Source organism: Protopterus annectens, chromosome 7.part0 (genome assembly GCF_019279795.1).
Source record: "Protopterus annectens isolate FY-2018-M chromosome 7.part0, PAN1.0, whole genome shotgun sequence".
Classification (NCBI taxonomy): Eukaryota; Metazoa; Chordata; order Ceratodontiformes; family Protopteridae; genus Protopterus; species Protopterus annectens.
The window spans coordinates 1,112,670,154-1,112,697,598 of NC_056739.1; positions in this window are offsets into that span (position 1 = coordinate 1,112,670,154).

Sequence of the window (27,445 nt, forward strand, 5' to 3'; positions counted from 1 at the left end):
ACACAACATCTGTGCCACATCCCTGCCATCCATGCCATCAATGCAGGGACATGCTAATATGGATCTGATGCACAGAGTGACTTTAATACAGTGTAGCTATTTAATGCCGTGTAAGGTGCTGTCATCTGGCATTTGTAATGGGTACACATCAGAGTATGTGTGTACCTTTTCAGCCATGATGCATTATTAGTGTTAGTAATGCTAAGTGAATGTGTTCTCACATGCTGTATTCTGTTTGTGTTCCAGGTGTCTGTGTGTCAGCAAGATGTGGCCCTGAGACATCACCATTGAGGGCTATAGCAGTATGGTAACATATCAGCCAAGGTACAGCTGTATCTGCACACATTTCCCAGGTCTCTGTAACAGTTATTGCATGTGCCTCACAACTTGTAGGGCGGGGGGTGTATATAAGTCTATGTTGGTTGACATCAGCTCTTGTAGAGTGGACAATGGTAAGTGTAGTGGGTGGAAAACACCTCACATTGGTAAAACCCACAACCCCAGAGGATATTGTGTCAGCCAAAAACACATAGAATACTGCCCCCCCCCACACACACACACATGCACCCACAGGATCACAGTTGCCAGTGTTGTGTTTGGAACGTCTACCCATCAAGTTGTGATACCACACTGTTATGCGGTTATTGCAGGTGGCACAGGACCATTAGTGTGATGCATGTTACAAGGTACTTGTAAGGTGAATAACATCACATGACCTTGTGAGGTATGGCAATGGTAGGTGTACTGTGTGTGAGAGTACTCATAATAGTGTCACATACATGCCTACACACTCACAACCACTGCTATACACACCAATGCGCGCGTGCGCGCACACACACACACACACACACATGCGCGCACACACCCACACCCACACACACACACACACACACACACACACGCACACACACACGCACACACACACACACACATTTGCCAGTAGTGACATTAGTAGCCCTACCTATCTTGTTATTCATACCATACTGTTCGAAACTGTTGCACAGGGCTTATAGGGCTGAAGAGTGTCTACAGATACCACTAAGGTTGATGTGAACAGTGGACCTCATACAGTGGACCTAGGAATGTATATTGGGAGTACCGTGACATAAAATCTTAAACCATGGCCATCCAATCGATCTAGTTCTCACACAAACACAAGATACTCTTCTTTCACACACACGCACATTTGCCAGGACTGAGATTAGAACCCCTACCTACCTATGTATTGCTACTACAAAGGTATGTATTTATCACACCCACCACAAAGCTTATAAGGTGAAAAGTGTCCCAAGGTACATGTAAGGTGAGCAACATCACAAGGCCTTGCAAAGTATGGCAATGGGAGATGTACTGGGTGGGAATGTACTCAATATACCTTACCCTACAGTTATAGACACTTACATGCAGAATTACAGTCATACACACATTTGGCAGGACTGAGATTAGCAGGCCTGCATATCTTGTTAGTCAGTCCATATTGTCACATAGTTCCTGCATGTGGAGCAGGCCTTATTGGGCAGAAGAGTGTCAACAGACACCTGTACGGTGGATGAAGACAGCGTGGCTTGTAAAGTGGACCTTGGAACATGTACTCAGAGTAAAATGGCCTAAAATTGTAAAACCCACCCACCTAATGGCTATAGTTCTCACTCAAACAGAGGAAACAGTTCACGCACGCACACACATTTTCCAGGGCTCAGATTAGAACCCCTACCTATCTATATATTGGTACTATATTGTTATGCATTTATTGCACATGCCACAGAGCTTATGGGGTGACACCTGTCCAAAGGTACTTCTAAGGTGAGGGACCTCACCAGCCTTTGCAAAGTATGGCAATGGCTGATGTACTGGGTGAGAGAGGCCACAAAATACTGTAACCTACACATATACACACAAAAATACACATGCACACAATTGCCAGGACTCAGATTAGAACCCCTACCTATGTAGTTATTGGTATTATTGTGTTATACAGTTAGCACACGCACCAGAGAGCTTATAGGGTGAAGAGTGTCCCAAGGTGCCTATATAGTGAATCACATCAACAGCACTTATAAGGTATGGCAGTGGTAGTTGGACTGGGTGAGACGGGCCTCAAACTACTTTCACCCACATGTTTACACTCTTAGAAACACTTTTATACACACTAGTGCACACACACACACACACACACACACACACACACACACACACACACACACACACACACACACACACGCCACGCGCGCGCATGCACGCGCACACATGCGCGCATTTGCCAGGACTGAGATCCATAGGTGTGTACTAGGCAAATGGCCATGGAGGCTTTACAAGGCTAGCCCATGGGAATATCCTGGGTTCATGCCACCTGACGTTACTCCTCAGTGTGTCTACTGAGTATAGTCACTGGAGCGATCCCCAGGGTGGGTATTCTATTCCCAATGCACTCTTCCAGATCTATCTTGAAGAGGGCCAGTGATGTGCTCTGCTTGACATGTATGTGATGTCTGTTCCGTAGCGTGGCCAGTCTCTGGTTTGTGAACTTGTATCTCCAGCATATCCTGTTGATTGTCAGGATGGGGTTGAGGTCTCTGGTGCATGTGGTGTAGACAGATTGGTTTCTTCAGATGTAGCATTCCCGACAAAGTTGGGTAAGACATGGCTGTGTAAGTCAGGCAGAGATCGCACCTAAGCAGCCCATATGAGACAGAGATTCATTGGAGTTATTGGAGTCTGTCCATACAGGGCAAGTGTGTAAGACCTAAGATCCTCTTTGTGGGGTACTTTTGCAGCCTCTCCTGTTGTTGCAGGTGTCCAGTGGGGTACATGACAAATGGCCCGTTGTACACATTGATTGGCCTACTGAGGGTAGAGTACAGGGAGACACTGTCCTTTTACTTCCTGGATTCAACACCCTTAGGCAGGAGAAGTGACACGTAGATGGACTTTCTGAAGACAATGTCACTGTATTGTTCACCGGAGAGCTCACTGTCAACCTGTGTTCCCAGTTCTCTTATAACAACGTCAGTGTTCATTGGACTACCATCAATGTATTACTTTATGGGAACTATGTTGTACCCAAAGGGGATGGCAAAACATCATCTGGCATTGAGCTAATGTCCAGGGTTCTGACAACAGTCACAGGTCTCAGACAGGCCTTTGTGAAGGATGTCAACATCACGGGGGTAATAATAGCACCCACCTTGCAGTCATCTGCAAACATTGTCAGCCAGGAAGCCTTCGTATTGAGCTGGTCCTCAGAGATGTGGATCCTGAACATGAGGGGACCCAGGTCCACACCCTGTGGGACTCCACTCATGACTGGTCAGTAGTCTGGCATGGTGTCTGCTTCTTTAACACTGTGGGTTCTGTCTGTGAGCCAGTTTGAAGGCCACCTACTGATATAGGGGTTGATGCCTAGCTGAGTGTGTTTGTGTATGATTCCTGAGTGGGGAGTGGTATCCAAGGATTAAATGGGCTGCCTATCTTGTTATCTATTCCATACTGTCACATAGATATTGCACATGGCACAATGCTGATAGGGCTGCAGAGTGTCTACAGTGCCCTCTACAGTGGATGACAACTGTGGGCCTTGTAATGTGGACACTGGGACAGGTACTGGGTGGGCAACAGCAAAAATTAGCAAAACCCACCCTCCAATGGATATGGCTCTCACACAAACACAACAACCCCCCAACAGACAGGATACTGTTCTTGCACACACACACACACACACACACACACACACACACACACACACACACACACACACACACACACACACACACACACACACACACACAGACACACACACTTGCCAGAACTGAGCTTAGAACCCCTACCTAACTAGTTATTTGTACTATAGTGTTACACAGTTATTGCACATGCCACAGAGCTTATAGGGCTGAGGGTTGATGAAATATACTTCTAAGGTGACTGATATCTGCAGGACTGCTGAAGTAGGGCAATGGGATGTGCATTGGGTGTGACTGGACTCAAAATCTTTGACTTATGAACACACACACATACACACACACACACACACACACACACGCACACATGCACACATGCACACACGCACACACAGGCACACACACACACACACACACACACACACACACACACACACACACACACACACACACACACACACACACACACACACACTTACATTTGCCAGAACTGAGATTAGAACTCCTACCTCACTAGTTACTTATACAATAGTGTTACACAGTTATCACATGTGCCACAGAGCTTAAAGAGCTGAGGTCTGATGAAAGATACTTCTAAGGCAACTGATATCTGAAAGCCAGCTAAAGTACGGCAGTGGGAAGTATACTGGGTGTGACTGGACCCAAATTCTTTGACTTATAAACACACACACACACACACACACACACACACACACACACACACACACACACACACACACACACACACACACATATATACACACACACACACACACACACACACACACACACACACACACACACACAGTTACATTTGCCAGGACTGAGATTAGAACTCCTACTTCACTAGTTACTTATACTATAGTGTTACATAGTTATCACACCTGCCACAGAGCTTATAGAGCTGAGGGATGATGAAAGATACTTCTAAGGTGACTGATATCTGCAGGACTGCTAAAGCAGGGCAATGGGAAGTGTACTGGGTGTGAATGGACCCAAAATCTTTGACTTATAAACACACCCACAGACACCTACATGCTTTTACATGTGCCAGGACAGACTCCTACCTAATTAGTTAGATATACTATAGCATTACACAGTTATCACACATGCCATAGAGCTTAGAGGGCTGAAGGCTGCCGAGAGGTACTTCTAGGGTGATAGACATCTTCAGGATGGCTAAAGTGGGGCGATGGGAAGTGGACTGGATGGAAAAGGCTTGTTAATTCCTAGATCCTACTGACAATTCTCTAAGTGCATGAGCATGCTCAGTGTGACCTTCTATAGTAAATGTGGGACTCCGTTCCAGAGATTGTTGTACTCCAGTCCGGTATTTCTTGTGCTACAGCCATACCTCTAAACTTGTTGGTGCAGAATATCTGGAGATAGCCTACCAAAATGAGGAGACAATGGGCTATACACAGGGTGAGTGCGACTATTTCTCTTAGTAATGTATGAATTGCTAGAGTTGCAGGGTTTGTTTTAGCAGACATCTGACATGTATGACGTGTGACACTGTAATGTATTGTTTCAGTACCTCATGACATACCTCCTCAGAGCATCACAGTGATTTACCAGAGGAATACAGAATGGATGATGCAAAAATCAATATTATGGACCAAATGCTAGGCATTCTTACACAATCCAGCCTGTTGAGAGGTGTGCCTACAACCTATTGACTGCAGGAGCTGTGTAAATGGTCCAGCACTTTGGTGATGTATTACAATGGGGGAATCTCTTGTGCATTTCTGTTCTGGCATGGTTTGATTTCTAGTCCACGGTTGGGTAATATAAGTCAGGCAGGATCAGGGTGACAGGCGGACTCCAGATAGATTTGTAGGGGGTAAGATATGTGGGGGGGTGTCCTGAGTCAGATATGTTGGCCTGTAGCTACCAAAACTTTGCATCGGTGTCTTCTGATGGGTTGACGGCACTTGGAGGGTCTTGTGTGTGTTGGACTGTCTGACCAGCCTGGAGGTGTATGGGTGTCTCACATATATGTATGCCCCACCTCATTTGGCTTGGCCACCCACATTTTGGGGTCAGAATGTTGTATAGGTTGTGTGTTCAGGGAGGGATGTGTTACTCCCCATGGCTGTAGGCCAGGTTTCTGTGGGTGCAGACATGTCACCATCTTCCAGGTTTAGGACTGCCTGCAATGAGTGCATTCCCATGTTTAGACTCCTAGCCATACATGTCGACTGTACAGAGTTTCACAGAATGTACAGATTCATGAGTCATATATCTGGTTGGTTACCCAAACAAGTGTGGTTTTCAAGCAAAAGTGTTTTGCAACATGGTTGAAGTCAGATATTACTGACAGTTGACATTGCAGTTTCATACTTCATACTCTTCAGACATTCCATGCTAATACAATCATTCCATCAACTTTCTAACATTATTAGAGCAGTATTTCAAAGTTGTCCTCCTCTTTGGACCTTTATCACCTCATTATTTATGGCTTTGTCCAGATTTCTGGCTCTCTGAGGTTGGCAGGTTTGCTCCTAGCAGTTAGCAGCATGGCCTTTCTTTGTATTTTGTTGACTGTGTTATGTTGGTGTTATGGACTCCATGACGCTCCCTAAAAGAGCACTGTGGGTGAGGCATGGGCCTTTGCCATAGGCCTGTCAGCCAGGTGTGACAGATGCAGGGCATCTGTAGCAATGCAGTGCATTTTGATGATCATATGTTACCCGGCTGCCAGGCAGTGGACACCCCTGGGATGGCACCAGTAAGTTGACTGGGTGTTACTGATGATTGCTTTCTGTTCATATTGAGCCATCACTCTGGGTGACAGCTGGATGCTGCTTAAGGCTACAGACATGTTTCTGCATTTCTATGGGACTATGGGTGAGGGAGGGAGGGCACACCTGTACACAATACACATTTGCACAGACTGTGCTTTTTGCTTAATATTTTGGTCCCATTTAGCATAGTGGTGTGCCCTATCTTTGAGATTACAGGAATAACAGTATTGACTACAGGTCAGATTGTTCTGGCATAAACATTTTTAGTTTTGGACTTCTTACCTTTCAAAGCCATACTGCCACTGCCAGACCTGCTGTGATATCACTGTGTAAAGTCTGTAGGTGTGGATTTCATGGATGTCACCATTTGGGGGCATTTGCCAGACATTTCTGTATGGTTTTCTGCAGCTGATCTGCTGGGTGAATCTGGAAGTGAGTATGAGACCCCCACTTTGACATCCACACATGTGACCTATGACCCCCCCCCCCCCCAGTTATTTGGCTCACCACATATACTGCAGTGTTTTTTGTCAGCTAGGGTGGTACTGCATAGTGTGGGTAAGCCAGTACTGGCCATACACTTCCTGCTGTCCCGCATAGCTATCAGTTGTCTGCTGTTGTCCTAGTAATCCACCCCATTTCCTTGCATGCTTGCATCAATACCATAGATATGCTATCAGAACATACTTCTCTATTCATTTATTGCTAAGAAGACTGGCTTACCTTGTGCCTGAAGCAGTTGTGAGGACAGTGCTTGAGGGCTGACTATGTCGGATGCATGCAGTACACTGCCTATACATGGTAAGGTATAGGTGGTGTGATGTTTGGCATCAATTTTACTGTGTGTGCGAGTAAGAGAGAGATATCAGCCCCAGGGTCCCTACATTGTCAGTGTATGTGCTATGCATTGCCTCTTTGCCAAGGCCAGGGCATACTGGGCATGCCTCCATCTGCCTACAGTGGTAGGCTCAGAATTTTCCTCCTCTGAGTCCCTCTGTTGCCTGTGGAGACCTTGGCAATAGTGGGGGGCTGTGTGGCCCTTCCATGTTTCTGCAGGATCATATTGTGTAGCATGGCACATACCATAAACATATGTGTACATGTGGCTGGACAGTACTGCAAGGCTCCACCAGATATGTCAGGGCAGTAGAACTGTGACTTCAGCATCCCAAACACATGCTCTATAATGATTCTGGTTTGTGCGTGTACCTCATTATGGCATTCTTGTGTGGGTGTGTGTGCATTTCTGATGGGTGTCATCAGCCACGGCTCCAGTGCGTAGCCAGCATCCCCCCCAGATGGCCATATGGGATGTCCTCACTGGTAAATGCCTGGTACAGCTGTGAGGAATGCCAGATGTGGGAGTCGTGATAGCTTCCAGGGCTGCCAGCACACAAATTCATGATAATGTCCTGGGCATCGCACATGACCTGGCAGTTGGAGTGGAACCCCTTGCAGTTTAGGTAGACCCTACCCTGGTCACTGGGTGGTACTTTGATGTGGATATGCATGCAGTCTATGGCATCCAGTACCTCCAGGTAGTTTGCTACATGGTGGAAGAGGCGCATATTGCCGTCCTCTCCTCACGGGTGCAGGGGGAAATACATGTGCTCAGCGGCATGTGGTTGCATGGCATCCAGGAACTGGTGGAGTATCCTGGATGCAGATGCCTGTGAGACCCCCATGATATCCCCAGTTGGTCTTTGGAAAGTACCTGTAGCTAGTATTCTTAGGGCTGCATATACCTTGGCATCCACTGGGATGGTTTCCCCTCTGTTGGCTCTGGGTCTGAGGCGGGGCCGGCACAGCTCAATGATTTGCTGAAGTATGTTCCTGTCCACTCTGTAGTGCTCTACTATCTCCAGATCATGTAGCCCCTGGTAGGTTCCCCTGGGTCTGAACACTCTTCTCCTCCTCGGTCTGAGGTGGTTGTCAGCATTATCCTCCTCAACGCCCTCAGCCTCTAGCACATACTGATAGATCAAAGCAACAGCAACCCCTAGCATTTTTTATTAGTTTTGTCAGTTAAAATCTCCCCATATGTGTACACCTATGGTGCAGAGTTTGTGGGAAAAAACAGACTGAAAGATGTTTGCACAGTTTATAGTGGTGTGCTGCAGATGCTGCCTGTGTGATTGGCTGAGTATGATACATTTCGCCTGCCAGCTATATTACTTGCATTTAACTGGCTGTATACTGCTATTTCCCTTTTTTTTCTTGTTCCACTTGCCATTTCCTCCCATTTTAAGGCCTGAGGTGCACCACGCAAACACATTGCCCAAATGTAAATAGTGCTGCCATTTCCTGTTTTTTTTTTTTTTATTTTTTTGTTTAAGTCCCGGTGCGCACCATGCACACCCGTTTAGGCAAGGTAAACAAGGCTATACAGCCTCAGACACATCCCCTTGCTGACATGTACACAGTGCTGCCATTTCCTGTTTTCTTTTTTTTTTTTTTTTAAGACCCAGTGTGCACCATGCACACCCATTTAGACAATGTAAACAAAGCTATACACCCTAAGACACACTCCCTTGCTTAGTTTTGCTTAGCTATGGGCAAACACAGGCCACAGAGCTCCAATGTGCTTACAGCAAGCATGACACACACCCCCACTTTCATGTTAGCTGCTCCTCCTGCCTAGACAATTGTGTTCTATCACCTACACGGTTTGGTGCAGTGTGTGGACTTAAAATATTTTCTGATTCAGTAAATTTTCCCTCATTTGCATACCCCACTGCCTTAGTCCATGGTTACTACACTACCCCAGAGCCTTTCCCCTTGACAACCACTGTTCCCTGGTATTGTTTTGATTATGCATGCCATAGACTATAATAGCAAAATGCAGATTGCCCTTGAAACTGACTTTACACATTTTTTTTTTATTTTCAGCACCTTCCTGTTTGCGTGCCACTGCCCTATGCTTAAAAGGCCGTGATTGGTCAAAAAAACAACAACTTCTATTTTATAAAATTAAAGCATTTTTCCATGCCAATGGCTATATATCTGGCCATTGGCATGCCTACAGATTATAATACATGATTTTATTTGAGTTGTTATGCCTCCGTTTTTATTTTTGCAGAAATGTACACAGTCAGTAACCGAATACATTTCTGCAACTAACACTGTTCTTGCAAGGATACCTGACTACTTGCTGAATCGCTAATTCACCTCATTTGCATGGTTTTCACCAGCAAATGAGGTAATTAGCATTCTGCATGGGTTTCCGTCCAGTATCAGTGTAGGCAGGCTCATGCACGGCAGTTTAAGGGTTTACTGAATCGCTCGGTAGCCAGACTCCGTTCAAGAGCAGCTACACTGTTCTTGCATGGAGTTTTAAGCTTGTTGAATCCTGGGTCAGTCTAGTTACATAAACTGATATTTCAGTTACAATAATTTAGTTCTTAAAAATAAACATATCACTCGATTAACTCAAGTACTTAGGAGTCCAATACAAATCTGACTTGATATCCCTCACTTATCTCAATCTCATTCAGTCAATTAATAAAATAAAAGACATCATGCCATGGCCCAAACTTAAGGTTTAACGTCTTGTTAAAATTATTGATAATTAAAATTAATATCTCCCCTATCTCTTTTACTTTTGCAACAGCACCATTTGGTACTTTAAGACTACCAATACACTTTAATTCATTTTCTGAAGTAATTAAATTTCAAGAGTCCATCTGATTATACTCTCAGCTCCTAAAATCAAATGTGGTTTGATTATTATGTATTTCAGTTTATTATGGGCATACTTCATCAAATATCCCATTATGGAGTGACATATCAATATCTCAGATTGAAGATTTATGTCACTTATTTATATTTATTCCCTTCCTGAGCAATAATTCAAATCATTTCATCTTGCAGCCTTCTTAATTAAAATTGCTTTCTGCTGAAGAACAATTTCACTTTTATTTCATGTGTAGTAAATTTAAATAAAACAGCACATCTTAACTATAACAATTATCTTTTTTCATTTTTTTGTATTCCTGTGTTTACATAATCTAAATAGCACAGCACTGTTTTAATGTTTAGCATGTACATATTTTTGTTGGAGAACTGCTTCAGTTAAGCAAATTTGAAATGTTTTTGACATTTTGATTTGCTTTAATATGGTGAATTTTTTTTACCCCTTTACACCACTCTTACATACCATCCCAATGCCCTTCTCCCATCATCAGGACTGCCTGCTCATTTATTCTAACTCCCAGAATTACTCCAATGAGCAGGGGTTATAATGGAAGATAAAGGTGTCCTCTGGACCATGGCAGTCACTGCTACAGACAGTTTTTTTATGACATACCCTTTGTTCCCCCTCCCTACAGTCCTTTTTGTTGTGACCTGAGGGTGGGCATGCAATAGGGACATGCTGACCTATCACCCTGCCTTCATGGTAATTCAATCAGTTTCCCCCACCCTAATCCTTCTTTTGGACCATACCCCATCTCACACCCCGGCATCCATCAGGGATTATGTGGATCACATACCGGCACACACACACACACACACACACACACACACACACACACACACACACACACACACACACACACACACACACATAAATATATAGTTTTATATAGTTTTAAAGACGAGAATTCAGAGCAATGAAAGCAATCTCTCTATTCATGGGCACAGTGTCTATCACATCTTATGACCTACTGGCATTGGTGAAGGAGTGTCAGTATTTGTCAATGACAGCATCACCCCATGACAGATTCCTTGGGACTCTAAATTTGAAATGCCCAAATCACTATAAACAAGACAGGTTACCACTTCATAGCTAGCTATAGAACACCCTCTATGTCCTCTTTTCAGCACCATAACTATCTTAACATATTGGGTTAAATCTCCATTAAATGCAACATCTTTCTACTGGAGGACATTAACTATCATTCAATAAATTAGTTGACCTACACTGCCAATGGCCAGCATGCCCAATGCTTTTTTGTCGTTAAAAATGCTAACTGTCTTTTTCAAAGAGTAAACCATCCTACTAGGGGTCCCAATATCCTTGATCTAGTCCTTAAAAATATGGCCACTTCTTGCACAGCTCCATATGTATCATCCTACCTTGTTAAATCTGTCCATAAATTAGTGACTTTTTCCTTTAAAACTGGTAGTATTTCCATTGTAAACACTTCTGTGTTCAGGGACTTCTGAAAAGCAAACCTTTTTTAGATATGTGCTGACCTAAATATATTCCACTGAACAATATCCCTGACGGATCTCACTGTTAAAGCTGCTGCCTCTGTGTGTGACTTCTGCTCCCAGTAAAACAGTTGCATCAAAAGTGGTTCCTATCCGCACAAAATATAAACAGACATTTAAAAACAAACCCCCATAGTGGAATATCCATATTAATAAATTATACAACAACAGAAAGAAATTGCTCAGTAATTATAAGACATCTCATTCTACCTATACTTAAGTAAACTAATAAAGAGCTTATATGAACCATTAGGAAGCTCAAAGTCTAGTATGGACTTGAAATAGTGACTCAAATCAAAAATAACTATAACTTTTTCTTTAACTATGTCTGGAAGATAAAACAGAGCTCCTAACAATGCTTGGAGCTAGCCCACAATAATACTTCTCACTTTGACCCAAAGGAAATAGGCACTATCCTAGCTAACAAATGTAGTGCAAATTTTAATCCTTTTGTAGTTAATAGCTATTTCATCATTTCCACAATACTTTTCACCCCTTTTAATTGCTATGGAAAAATTTCTCTCAATTCTCTCAAAAGCTAAGAATACCTCATACATGGGCTCTGAAGCCAGGAATACAGCCATTATACCACCATTACACAAGGATGGCCAAACCACAGGCCCTGGAAACTATAGACCAATTATTCTCACTAGCCTCATTTGTAAAGCTAAGGAACATATTATCTTAGATCTCATTAATCTGGACATTGAAAATGTCTTCACCTTTAACATTCGACAGGTTACCACTTCATAGCTAGCTATAGAACACCCTCTATGTCCTCTTTTCAGCACCATAACTATCTTAACATATTGGGTTAAATCTCCATTAAATGCAACATCTTTCTACTGGAGGACATTAACTATCATTCAATAAATTAGTTGACCTACACTGCCAATGGCCAGCATGCCCAATGCTTTTTTGTCGTTAAAATGCTAACTGTCTTTTTCAAAGAGTAAACCATCCTACTAGGGGTCCCAATATCCTTGATCTAGTCCTTAAAAATATGGCCACTTCTTGCACAGCTCCATATGTATCATCCTACCTTGTTAAATCTGTCCATAAATTAGTGACTTTTTCCTTTAAAACTGGTAGTATTTCCATTGTAAACACTTCTGTGTTCAGGGACTTCTGAAAAGCAAACCTTTTTTAGATATGTGCTGACCTAAATATATTCCACTGAACAATATCCCTGACGGATCTCACTGTTAAAGCTGCTGCCTCTGTGTGTGACTTCTGCTCCCAGTAAAACAGTTGCATCAAAAGTGGTTCCTATCCGCACAAAATATAAACAGACATTTAAAAACAAACCCCCATAGTGGAATATCCATATTAATAAATTATACAACAACAGAAAGAAATTGCTCAGTAATTATAAGACATCTCATTCTACCTATACTTAAGTAAACTAATAAAGAGCTTATATGAACCATTAGGAAGCTCAAAGTCTAGTATGGACTTGAAATAGTGACTCAAATCAAAAATAACTATAACTTTTTCTTTAACTATGTCTGGAAGATAAAACAGAGCTCCTAACAATGCTTGGAGCTAGCCCACAATAATACTTCTCACTTTGACCCAAAGGAAATAGGCACTATCCTAGCTAACAAATGTAGTGCAAATTTTAATCCTTTTGTAGTTAATAGCTATTTCATCATTTCCACAATACTTTTCACCCCTTTTAATTGCTATGGAAAAATTTCTCTCAGTTCTCTCAAAAGCTAAGAATACCTCATACATGGGCTCTGAAGCCAGGAATACAGCCATTATACCACCATTACACAAGGATGGCCAAACCACAGGCCCTGGAAACTATAGACCAATTATTCTCACTAGCCTCATTTGTAAAGCTAAGGAACATATTATCTTAGATCTCATTAATCTGGACATTGAAAATGTCTTCACCTTTAACATTCGACAGGTTACCACTTCATAGCTAGCTATAGAACACCCTCTATGTCCTCTTTTCAGCACCATAACTATCTTAACATATTGGGTTAAATCTCCATTAAATGCAACATCTTTCTACTGGAGGACATTAACTATCATTCAATAAATTAGTTGACCTACACTGCCAATGGCCAGCATGCCCAATGCTTTTTTGTCGTTAAAAATGCTAACTGTCTTTTTCAAAGAGTAAACCATCCTACTAGGGGTCCCAATATCCTTGATCTAGTCCTTAAAAATATGGCCACTTCTTGCACAGCTCCATATGTATCATCCTACCTTGTTAAATCTGTCCATAAATTAGTGACTTTTTCCTTTAAAACTGGTAGTATTTCCATTGTAAACACTTCTGTGTTCAGGGACTTCTGAAAAGCAAACCTTTTTTAGATATGTGCTGACCTAAATATATTCCACTGAACCAGGGCCGGTGTTAGCATTTTGGGGGCCCCCAGCTGATGTCAAGCTGGGGGTCCCATAGGGAATTCCAGTCTATGTATCACTCTTATCACTGCCACACTTCCTAAGCAACCTTTTAGTTCATGCTGCAAACTTTTAGGAGTTGTATGCACAGACTGACCCTTTGCTACAATATTCTTATATTACAAGACTTGTGTACTACACTGTGTTGGCCTATCTCACAAAGGGACATTTAGAGTTACTGCCATTTAATTGTAGCAATGATATATTGTAGCAACTCTATGCACAGGTCTGAACTTAGGTGAAATGGCGCCGTAGACCTATTGTTTTAGGCCCCCCCCATACACACAATAGCCTCCGGTCTTCCCTGTTCCCCCTCCCCATACCATGCACATTACGTTTTTCTTCCTTTTCTCACATTTTGCCTTATCCAGCTTTTTCAAGAAGCTATAGCTTTCTATATGCTCTAAAGCTCATTTTAAAGTTTTTTTCTTTTTACACACCTTTTCTTCCAGTAATGGCTTGAACAGAAATTATGATTAAGTATAGAAACTGTGTTGCTGTTCAGCTTTAGTTTTCATTGCATCATTTCAACACACATTTCCTGACCAAGGCAGTACAGTAATAACCATTTAGGAAATAAGAAAAGAATTTCAGTTTTATTTTTTTTTTCTTTCAAGGAAGACATAAGTTGTACCCAAGGTTCAGGAAAATAAACTAACAGCCCTTTACTGTCTGGATACACAGGTCCTATCTGGGAACTGCCTGCCTCCCAATACACCGAAAAAGACAGCTTTTGCATTCCTCTGGTGTTAGACTGGGGTGAAGGCAGAGGTTCAAATTACCACAGTCATGTAGTTCAAGGGACTGCTGATATATATATGTATATATATATATATATATATATATATATGTATATATATATATATATATATATATATATATATATATATATATATATATATACACACACACACACATATATATATATATATATATATATATGTATATACACACACACACACACACACACACACACACACACACACACACACACACACATACACGGATTCACTTCAGAAGCTCAAAATACTGAAATCTCAATTTCAGTATCTCGAGCCCAAGAAGCTGAATCCACACAACAACGAACTGAAAGCCATGAAATTTAAAACCTCGAATACTGGAGGTTTTGAATTTCACGGTACTACAACACACACACACACACACACACCATCCTCCACACAAACATGCACAATCTCTCTACTACATCCCCCACACACCCCCCTACTTAAATATTCTCACTCAGAGGTCGCACTACATACAAACACACACAAAACACTACCACACAAGCTACATTCTCCTCGCGCACACACATCACAGCAGCAAAACACACTGACACACACCACAGCCCCTACCCAAACCCCTTAACACACACACACACTTACCTGAATACATGACCACAGCGAAAATTTAGAAGCGTGAAATTCAAAACCTCCGGCATTCCAGGTTTTGAATTTCACGCTTCTAAACTTTTGCTGTTCTGTGGATTCGGCTTCTTGGGCTCGAGATACTGAAATTCAAGATTTCAGTATTTCAAGCTTCTGAAGGGAACCCATACACACATAGTATGCCTCCTCACTCCAAACTGTCAAAGGCAGCTACCTGTATATGTGCCCTAAGTGTGTCTGAGGAAAGTGAAAAAATAATGATTACAGTAACAAATTCTACTTTGTTGCGCCTACACAAGTTGTAGTAACCTTCTTTGGACAGCTCTGAGGTATGTAAGAAAAGTAAAAGAAACAATGACCACACTGTCCTTAGCCCAAATGCAAGTTTTAATGACCTCATGTGCACACCTCTAAGATTTGACTGTGAGGAATAACACCATAGCCCCCCCCCCCCAATATAACCTACAGCAGCTTTCTATACACACCTATCTGAACAGGGCTGGTTTTAGGATGGGTGCAGCTGAGAGCAGAGACCATTATCAGCTTTATCCTAACAGAGTCATATCATAGCCCTGTTCAGGTTAAAGAGCAAAATCAGAAAATTAATACATATTTTTTTCACCTCATTTTTCCTCAAACAACAGCACTTGTGGGGCCCCCACACAGTCAACAATGATTAAGGGAGCCCTTTGTATCCATTTATACAGTCTGGGGAGTAGGGGTCCCCAGAGTCTTAGAAGATCTAAGTGTCTGAATGTTCTGGGTTATATGTTATGCCTTATTTTTTAAATATAATTTCTTGTTGGCTGCAGTTGCTTTAATGACACTCAGAAGAATAATGCATGTGTCGTGGCTTTATTGTGTGAGCGCACAGATAAAACCCACTGACATTTTTACACACACACACACACACACACACACACACACACACACACACACACACACACACACACACACACACACACTCAAGCATAAGTCATAGCAATACTAATTTTGTACTTATTTCAGCAATACATTGTACAACACTGATACCAGAACACCAGATAAGTGACTGCTGTTAAATAGTCTTCAAACAGAAGCAGGGATGGGTCACTTTTATTTACCTCAGTGAGAAATAATGCAAACTTCTCACTGTCCCTGATTTCACAGACCTTCCCTGGTTTTGCACATAATTTTGTTCTGTCCTTTGTAACACATTTGATTTTCTTGTAAATCATTAGGGATTACAGACAGTCAGTAAATCCAGACAGAGTTTTATACTTAATGACCAAAAAAAAAGGATGTTCTTACAAAAGGTGTTATATAATTAACTTTTTCACTGAATCAGAATAATATGTAAAATGCGTTCCTGATTTTGAGCCTTTATTCTGCTATTATTGGTATTGCTCTGAATTCTTCAGTGAAGAAGTTGAGATTTACAGTATCTTGTATTCTGCAGGTATTTATAAAACTCCCTAAAAGACAAAACCATACCTGAAGATCAGAAGTATCAGCTGTTCTTACAATCCAAGGTAGGCACAGACACTGGTCACTGGGCTGCTGATCTCTCTAGTGCTTACCATGCTTAGGATCATTATCAGCTTTATCCTAACAGGGTCATATCACAGACCTGTTCAGATTAAAGAGAATAATCAGGGAACAAATGCATTTTTCTACTCATTTTCCCCAACTGGCAGCAGCTTTTGTGGGGCCCCCACACAGTGAAGGATTATTAATGGGTCCCCTTGTAGCCACAGTTATTGGAGATACCGAAAGATGGCTATGTTGTTAGTTTTATTGTGGAGAATGTCCATCAGCAGGGTTTAACTAAGCCATGGGCACTATGTTAGTGGTAAAATATTTAATGGAACTGTGAAGGCTCTTGATTGATAAAACCTTGTTACTGTAACCAAAGGCATTTTTGAATTTTAAAGGAGATATAAATAAGCATTATTACCCACCTGGTTTATTAAGTATACAAGATTAATGTACTAGCTTTTGTTGGTTTGACAGACATGTTACAAAATATCAAGGTAAGATCATTTGCTGAGGCTGGGGGCCCCCCAGGAACAAGGGGCCCCCAGCGACCGCAGGGTTCGCTGGTGCCTAAAGCCGGCTATGCACTGAACAATATCCCTGACGGATCTCACTGTTAAAGCTGCTGCCTCTGTGTGTGACTTCTGCTCCCAGTAAAACAGTTGCATCAAAAGTGGTTCCTATCCGCACAAAATATAAACAGACATTTAAAAACAAACCCCCATAGTGGAATATCCATATTAATAAATTATACAACAACAGAAAGAAATTGCTCAGTAATTATAAGACATCTCATTCTACCTATACTTAAGTAAACTAATAAAGAGCTTATATGAACCATTAGGAAGCTCAAAGTCTAGTATGGACTTGAAATAGTGACTCAAATCAAAAATAACTATAACTTTTCTTTAACTATGTCTGGAAGATAAAACAGAGCTCCTAACAATGCTTGGAGCTAGCCCACAATAATACTTCTCACTTTGACCCAAAGGAAATAGGCACTATCCTAGCTAACAAATGTAGTGCAAATTTTAATCCTTTTGTAGTTAATAGCTATTTCATCATTTCCACAATACTTTTCACCCCTTTTAATTGCTATGGAAAAATTTCTCTCAATTCTCTCAAAAGCTAAGAATACCTCATACATGGGCTCTGAAGCCAGGAATACAGCCATTATACCACCATTACACAAGGATGGCCAAACCACAGGCCCTGGAAACTATAGACCAATTATTCTCACTAGCCTCATTTGTAAAGCTAAGGAACATATTATCTTAGATCTCATTAATCTGGACATTGAAAATGTCTTCACCTTTAACATTCAACAATTTGGCTTTGTCAAAGGAAGGTTTGGACTTTTTAACCTCATAAATTTCTTTGAAAATGTAATTAAAACACTAGATAGTGGTTATGCAAAAGATATAGCATATCTGGATCTGACCAAGGCCTTTGACATTATTCTCCACGTAGACATTATCGGCAGACTTGTAAATCTGAATATACATCCTTATGTTGTATGGTGGATAACTAACTGATTGTGTGACAGAACCATTGTGTTAGAATCACAAATGCCACTTCTGAAACCAAAAAAAGTTACCAGTAGTGTACCATAGGACCCAGTGTAGTGCCCTGTCATATTCTGCATCTATTTCTCAGACCTTCATGCCAAGATTCCTGTAGTATAGTTATGTAATTTGCTGATGACTGCAAATTGGGTGTTGTTATTCAATTTGCCACTTACAATTGCTCCAGCATAGGTTAGACTTTGTTAACATTTGGTACAAGGATAATAGTCTCAAAGTACATGTGAAAAAATGTAGCATAGTTCATTTTGGTAAAAAAAAAAAAAATCACATACCATATAGGTGATACACCTCTCCAAGCATGCACTATTGTGAGAGATCCTGGCACCAGATCCATAGCTGGCTCATGTAACATCTGGTGCCCATCCATAATAAAGCACCCTACACCACCCCATCAGTGTCAAGTTTTAATTGTAGTAAGAAGATGTGTACAAAAAAAAAACTTAGGCTTTAACTGTAGGAAGCTGATTGGTACTGTTCTACCAATTGGCTTTCTACAGTAGATTCATGTGCCTTCCCCAGTTTTTCTAGTGAAAAAAAAAGATGACTTTTAATGAGAAAGCCAATTATGATTGGCACGTTTATATCAATCGTCTTTCTACTGCAGCCCCATGTCCCCCCCCCAAATCCACTAGTGAAAAAAAAAAAGACTATGGCTTTTAATGTACAAAGCCAGTTATGGTTTCTACAACAGCCAAATCCATGCTCCTCCCCACACCTCTTTAAGAGAAGATCAAGAGAAGTTTGACTTTTAATTAGCTTCCTACAGCAGCTTCATGGCCCTCCCCCTCATCTCTTTATCAATTCTGGTAAAGAGGAAAAAAAACATGCCTTTCTGCACAAGCACCTCAGTACAGAAAATAGATACTCTCAATCATGCTTCCTGATACCTTGTGCAGGTGCAACAGCCCCCTTTGCCCTACGCTCGCTATGCTACTGATAGGCACTCTTGTTGATAATCTTGTTTGAACATCATGTCTCCAAAATAGTTTGAAAAGCCTTCTGTCTGGCACATCTAATTTCAAAAGACATCTTCATTAGATGAAAGAAGTCTTAATTCCCCTGTACTTGTAAGTCATAAAACCCATTATTGAATATAATGCACTTTTTGACATGTATTTGTCTAAACATATTACTCAACTTGAGAGACCTTAGAGATTCATAAATAAAAAGATCAGTATCAGTGATCTCAAAGATATCAGTTATCAGGGCAGACTGGCAGCTTTCTCTGTGGACTCAGTCTCTTATAGACTCCTCCATGGAGAACTGTGTCTAGCCTATTAGGCCATGCAACAGCCAACCCTTTTTGACCTCCTGTTTTTCAAAGAACAAGTGGTACTTCAAATACCTAATTAAAATAACTAAATCTTCATCACAACATAAGTAAGAAATGATGGTGTGACAAAGTCATATTCCAATGTATCCTTTAAGTCTGGAACACATTTCCACTATATGTCATACAGAGTAGAACCCTTGCCACCTTCAAGGTAAACATAGATAATTGGATGGGCAGCCTCAAATTGTCTGCCTGTCAATCTTGCCTTACCCTCCTTGAAGCCGAAGGGAACATTTGAGTGAAGGTCAGAGACTAGGCTTATAATGGCCTGCAGCCTGATGGCATAGTACTTGCCTAAGAACTTATGAACTGAGGTAATTTGAGACAGAGCATTCTGAAAGTATATATCAGAGTAATGAAGGTAGAAAGAGCTTAATGAAATGGAGAATTTAGTGAATCAGGCATAAGACTGTTTTTTATATGTGGAGGTGTGGGTAATGTTAGTAGTGTATTCGGTCCATCTATATCCCAGTAATATTAACTTTTGTGACATAGTTACCCATGTGGTCCACTCTGGACTCTAGACAATGTAAGTCTTATCAAAAGGGTCAAGCCCTGGAATCTATAGATATGTGGTCATTTTGTTCTTCTATGGCAAACTTAAATGCATGACCAACCCCACATTTTTCAATTAGGATAAACCCTCGTGGGGGTAATTTTAAAGCCATGTTGGGTTATAGAGAGGTAAATTGGCAATTATTGACTGATGCTTCTACTCTACAGGGTCTAAATAACCACATATCTATTAAACCCATGTAATTAGCACAGAGTTAAATATATTTAAATGTAAATGTATTTTAAATAAGTTGTCACAAGCAATTTTCTTTTTATTTATTAACTATATTAGGGTGTACTTTGTGCATTTAAATGTGTTCTTCGAATTTACTAATTGCTTTTGTATGATGTAATCTGTTTTAATATTGTTTATATAACAATATATGGATTGTATACTTGTGCCAACATTGTTATTATATTTATTCAATTTATTTCATTTAAATATGGGTATAGTTATATGTATGAGGTTAGAGTCACTTTAAGTGAAGCATAATTTTCATTGACAGTGGCTTTGGCGCTAAAATATAGGGTATTTAAATGTGTAATTTCAAGTAGTGAGTATTCTGATGAAGTCCATGTTTTAGTGGATGAAAGCGCTTAATCTGGTGGAGTTTGTGAAATAGAGTGATTTTTACATTTTGCCTTTTGGTTTCTTCCTGGTGGAGTCCGTGACAATAAGCGTTTATTTATCTTTTGTGGATTTGTTGTTGACTAAAAGCTTTATATATATATATATATATATATATATATATATATATATATATATATATATGTGTGTGTGTGTGTGTGTGTGTGTGTATATATGTATATATATAAATATATATATATATATATATATATATATATATATATATATATATATGTGTGTGTGTGTGTGTGTATATATATATATATATATATATATATATATATATATATATATATATACATACACACACACACCACAGTGAAATAACCATTGGAAAAGAGAAAAGCCCCCAAACTGCCTATACAACTACAGTATTGCAGTGCAATTGACAATATGAAAAATTCTGAGAAAAGCATTTCTGAGGAATTAAGATGTCAGGAGTTATATCTCATCAAAAGGTAGGATTCCTATGCTAACTAGTATATAATCTCTATCACTGACTCTTTCTAAAAATTTCTTTGAAGCAATCCTCTTAGTGGAGTCTTTGTCCCACAGACTCCTAGAAAATGAATAATATTGCTGAGAATGTCTCTGACACATTGCTCATAACAAGGTAACAGCTTAATATTTGTAATATATATTTTTACAAGTCCTTTATGGCATACTATGAATCTGGCAGTATCTCAATCAAGACTGCCTTACAAACTGGAAAAACGAATTGGTAGCAGCACTGATACATAGATTAAAGTGACTTTTCTGTCGTATAATTCCTCTAATAGAAATCACCTTTTGACTTCACCAGTTTTCTTTGTTGTCCCTATAACTGTAGGTGATAACATGACACCTGAAAGTAAAACTGCCACAGTAAAGAAATACAGTTGCCATAGTCTCCTTTCATGGCAGGTGAGCAGATATCCATTCCCATTTGCTGTGCTGCTTATGAATATAACTTACCTTGTGGTCACTTATGTTGTCATGTTGTCAAATGGTCTAAGAAATAAGCAATTAGGATCAGTGCACTGACTGTGAACTTATAGTCCTAACAATTCATTGTTTCAAGCTAATAAAGGAACAGATAAATTATCCAATGCTGAAGCAACTCGCATAAGTTCCACTCCTCCTTTCAATATCACAGGAATTACTCTCTTATCCTAGGACAAGGACACACATCGGCATTCATCTGAGGAAAACTCATACAGCTGGCATGTCTTCTATAAATGTTATTAGTTTACTGTCATCTGAATATTGGAAGCAATCTTGTTGATGTCAGAGACTTCTCTTTTTGCTTCCAGCAATCTGCAGGAGATTCATTTATGGGTTTTTGTAAGCATTGCTTACCTCAGATATGAATAACCTAGTTTAACTTCAGAGACACTTGGTCATAACCTTTTGACCTCTCTTTTGTGAGTGCAGTGAGAAGCAGTTGTTTTTGTTCAACATAAGTGTACCTTCTAACATGTAGCTCTCTGCAGTGTTTTTAAAAAATGAATGTCTCTTGCTTCAATATCTTAGACTTCAAATTATGTTTATTTACTGCTGTTATCATATACACAAACTTACATTTTATTTACATTATAGAGTAAATTTCTTGCAGTATAAAACATTAGCAATGGACATTTATACATATTCAAAAGAGACAGTCCTATGATCGCAACATATAGTTGTAGAGATATTGTAGTCCCTTCCTTTTTATGCACTCCCACCACTGTAGCTATATGATCCGCTTATATTTTCTTTTCCTACATTATTAAATGTCATGCCTAATATGCCCTTCCCTTAGGCTTTATTTCCCCTCCAGTATTGTTACCTGTACTTACCTTATTCTGTGTTTCACTCCTTCTAATAATGGCGTCTCGAACACGATTTTCCTCATGGAAATCTGGCCTTTTCCTTAAGATATGGAATAGCACATTATACACCACACACACACTGGAAGGCATATGTATTAATTTCCTTTAAGTGGTATGTTCAGTGACATACAAATTAACTGATATTGAAGTCTTTCCTCATTGCAACTAATGTGTTTCTGAAATTAAAAATCACATCACAGAAACAGTCCCTTTTTACTGCTGCTCTTACTGCCAGCACCGGGGTCCTTTTTGATTCCCTGGGTCAGTTATTGTGCACTAAGAAACTGTCTAAACATTGGTTTCCAGACTACAGTAATATTTCTAGAAATACTATGTTAACAGAATGGCAATGATCTTCCCACACTAATTAAAATGTACTGTTTAATGCCTAACTTCACTAACTAGCACAGTCAATACCACACATGGGTAGGGATGTGAAAAATGTAATCAACACAGGTATTAACAAACACTGATAAACCTTGTGCAACTTACACAAGTTGAATTATACTTCTCAACCTCTAAGCACAAGAAATCTGGGCAATGCCAAACATAATGGGGGGACAAAGGCCCAAAATCAGGGACCAATTTTAAATATTGCTCTTATTATTTTAGTGGCTAGAATAACATGGTTTCCAGTAGCATGTATTTTCTTTTTTTTTTCTTTTTTCCAGTACTTGTTTCATTAACTCTTTCTTTTTTTAACAGCTTTATTGAAAACATAAATAAATGAACAGATCTTCTAAAAGAAATTGAATAAGTTAAATTTTTAAAATACAATATTTAAAAAAATAATAATACAATAACTATAATAGCACAGTAAACTATGTACAATGATGTTCACTATATATTGACTAACAGGATCAATTAATTTTAGTTTGGCAGAAGAAAATGAAAACATAGAATATAAGATTTAAAGAAAAAGAAAATATTACTGCATTAATCATTTATCCAGTTCTTTAACCAATAATTTGTGTACATTTTCCCATTTGTAATATAATTTTGTATTCCTTGTAGATTTAGATTTGATAGTTAACATTTCTAACTAAGATATTTCTAAGAGAAGACCTTTAAACTCTTTAAATGAGGGAACTGATGAGGAATTCCAATTTCTTGTAATTACTTTCCTGGCAAAGTGGAAAGTATAGACCAGAGTAAAGAATATTTGTTTTTATTTATACATTCTGGGACAGGTGTATTGAATAATACAAGTGACTTTGTAAGCATAAAATTGTCTGTAAAAATTGCCTGTAAAAAAGTGTTAGCTTCTTCCCAAAATTTCTTTAATAATACACAGTCATAAAATATATGATTCCAATCAACATTTGTTACTGCATTACATCTCCAGTAAACAACATCTTGTTTAGTTATCTTACTAATTTTCTGAGATGTGATGAAAGATTTGTGTAAAAATCTCCATGTGAAGATTCTCCATTTAATGGAGGAAGTGTTTTTTCTGGCTGACTGAAGGAAATTAACTTTGTCTTTTTCTGAGGGACTAAAACTATTGATTGCTGCAAATGAATTCCAATCTGAATATAAATCTAGATCTTGTTTAATTGCTTTATAAATATATGATATACTATTTTTAACTGGTAAAGTATTATAAGTGTATAAAGTCAAATATTGGATAAGTTTGGGTATTGAATTTTTAGCATTTGAAGGGATTAAAATTAGTTTATCTAGAATATATTTCCTAAACTCTTGCAAATCTGACCAATGTAGATAGTTAATGTTATATTCATCTATAAGAGCATTAATATATTTTGCCTCATTTGTATTTAACATTTGATGGCAAAACATCAATTGTTTTTGTTTAAATATCATTTTAGAATGATCTTCAGATAGAATTATACCTTGTGTATAGGCAATAGGGAAGATGGGGAACATCCAATTTTCAAAGATTCTAAACCTAAATATAAAGTTTTTAAAGGCCCTTAGAATTAAAGTTATATAAGTAGATTTAAGCATTTGAATGGAATAATTGGAAAAATACTTTCTCATATTCCATATAAATGAATTATTTATTAACTGTGGTAGATGTTTGTTATTTTCATTTTTGGTATTTTGGGATAAATTTAACATAATTTCCTTCTATTTTGCAAAATACTCTCCATCTACTAAATAAACAATTGTTTTAATAACTGACACAATTGAATAAAGTTCTAGATTTGGTAAAGATATACCTCCATTTTCCCAGCTATATATATGATAGGACAATGCAATTCTAGGCTTTATCAGATGCCATAAATAATTCTTAATCAGTGTGTTAAATTTTTTAATAAAAGAGCCTGTAGGGGGAATAGAGATAGATTGTATTATGTATAATATCTTTGGAAGCAAGATCATCTTTACAATGGAAAGTTTTTCATCCATTGTAAATAAAATCTTGTTATACTTACTAATTAGAGTCTCTATGGTAGTTATACTTTTGCTATAATTTAGGTGTAAGATGTCTTTAATATTGGTTGCTATAATTATACTTAAATATGTTATTTGTTGGGACTGAGGTATATATTTTTTATATTGGTCTTGTATATTATAACTTTTGGAACCAATTAGAAGAATCTGTGTTTTAGAATTATTAAAATTAAGACCAGAACTTTTTTGAAATAAATAAATATTTTTAAATAATTCTTGTAAGGTAGGGTTAGTGCCACCAAGAGTGATTAATACATCATCAGCAAACATTTGGATTTTTTATGTTTCATTACAATTTAACCTATATCCTTATATATTATTGTTATCCCTTATTAGGTTAGCTAAAGGTTCCATAATTAATGTGAATAAAAGTGGAGATAGAGAGCAGCCTTGTCTGCTTCCTTTTATAATGGGTATGTTCTGGGATACACTTCTACCTATTTTTATGTAGGCTTGACTTTTATTATATAATTGAGTTATAGGGTTAATAAAGCTACTAGAAAAGTTTAAGTCCTTCAGTAAGATAAAAAGATAATTCCAATTAACTGAGTTGAAGGCACAGTTAATATCTAAACTAACAAGAGTCAATTTATTCTTTAAGGATTTTACTGATTCAGTTAAATTTATTGTTCTTTTGATGTTATCATAAAAAGTTCTATTAATTATAAAACCTGTTTGACCCATATCTACCAGGGATGGTAAAAATGTTTTAAGTCTATCAGCATAAATAGACATGAACATTTTATAGTCTGTATTTAATAACGAAATGGGCCTACAGGAAGCACATTTTACAGGATCTTTATCAGACTTTAGTATGGGGGGAAATAAATGTGTATTTCCAAGAGGGAGGTATAATGTTGCTATTTTGAGCTATATTGAAAACTGTATGTAGTAGAGTTAACGCTTTAGCAGGCAAAACCTTATAGATTTCAGAAATTATACCATCGTTACCAGGAGCTTTATTTTGCTTAAGTTTGGTTATTTGATCTTTTACTTCTTTAAAAGATATTTGCTTATCTATTAATTTTATTTGTGCTTCAGATAGGCTTTTCTTTATATTATCATGCATAAAAGATTGAATATCTTTTGTACTATTAATGTTATCATTGGGTTGGTTTAATTTAAAAAAAATTCTCTAAACTCACTTAATATATTTGGTAAATCAGATACCATTTTTTTGTTGGAGAATAGATTTCTTTAATATGGTGAAGTTTATTTAATCTTTTAGTTTTGTTAGCTAGTATATTCATGGATCTAGGATTTATAGAAAAAGTTATAAGTGTATATTTTTCAAGATTTATCATAACTTTATGGTTTAAAATTTACATGTATCTATTTTTTAAGGTATTTATTTCATTCATTCTGTCTTTCTTATCTGGATTCTTTGAAGCATCAAATCTTAAATTATCTAAATTTGTTTGTATATCTTGAAGGTCTTTATCCCATGAAATTCTTTTCTTTTTATACCAATCATAATTTTACCATATAGGTAGGCTTTTAGAGCATCCCAAATTTATATTGATGAATTTCCCTGTGTACTATTAAGTTCAATAAAATGTTGTACTTCTGCAGTGAAGAAATATATAAAATCTTTGAGTTTAATTATATAGGCTGGTATCCTTTTAATTTGAACATTAAATGTGGAGTTTAGTATAAAATCAAATGTTATGGAATTATGGTCCAAAAGGGGACAAGAAATCACTTTTGAGTTTGATAAGAAACAAGTTAAGTTATTGCAAAGGAATACCCTATCTATTCTTGAATATGAATTATACCTATGTGAGTAGAATGTATAGAACAGTAACTTAGGGTCAGAAAAGTTATTAATATCTTTCATCATGTATGAATCTGAGAATTCATTCAATAATTTAGCTATAGTTGGAATTTTCCTTTTACCACTGATACTAGAGTTGTTTATGTCAGAAATACAGTTAAAATCCCCAGCAAGAATAATACTACCCTTAGAAAACTGAACTATATGTTCTATATGTTGTTTCACTGTTGTAGGTCCAATGCCAGGAATCCAATACATATTTATTAATGTCAAAATTATCTTATTAAATTCTATAATAACTGATGATAACATCCCCTTGCTATCTTTGTAGGTGTCAATTAT